Here is a 541-nt window from a genome sequence, read left to right as displayed (position 1 = left end):
AAAGCATGAAAATGTGTTATGATGGGTCATTATTGTCACTGGCTTCCAGTGAGGAAGCTGGAGGGAAAAATAGGCCTACAGGCTAAAGGAAATAAAGATGCAAGTTCCTGGGAAGGCAGTCCAGGGCCGACCCAGCTTTCAGGAGCAAATACTGGGGGAAACTCTGAGGAGTGCCATTTAATGCAAGACTACCACACCCCAAGTACAGAGGCCACCTCCTCTTCTCAGAAAACTTGTTTTTCCTAGTCTCTCTTAAGCTCTCCCCAAAGGCCAGGAATCTTCTTGACACAGATGCGTGGAGCTCACAGCTGCAGCTACATGACATATGGTCTCACTAGTGCTGCACTGGTGCTGGTGCTTTTCCCACAGTCGAACGGTAACAACCCCCCTAGAGACATGAATCACAGTTCACCTTGACTACCATGCCAGAAAAACAGGTCCACTTCATCAGATATGTAATTCCTTCACAGGCATGGAGCCTCCCCATGGTGCCTCCTTGAGATAAGCTCGCTGCCCTCATCACAGTGAGCTCTCGGTTCAG

Source organism: Corvus brachyrhynchos, unplaced genomic scaffold (genome assembly GCF_000691975.1).
Source record: "Corvus brachyrhynchos isolate BGI_N302 unplaced genomic scaffold, ASM69197v1 scaffold90, whole genome shotgun sequence".
NCBI lineage: Eukaryota > Metazoa > Chordata > Aves > Passeriformes > Corvidae > Corvus > Corvus brachyrhynchos.
Note: the sequence above shows the minus strand (reverse complement) of the source record.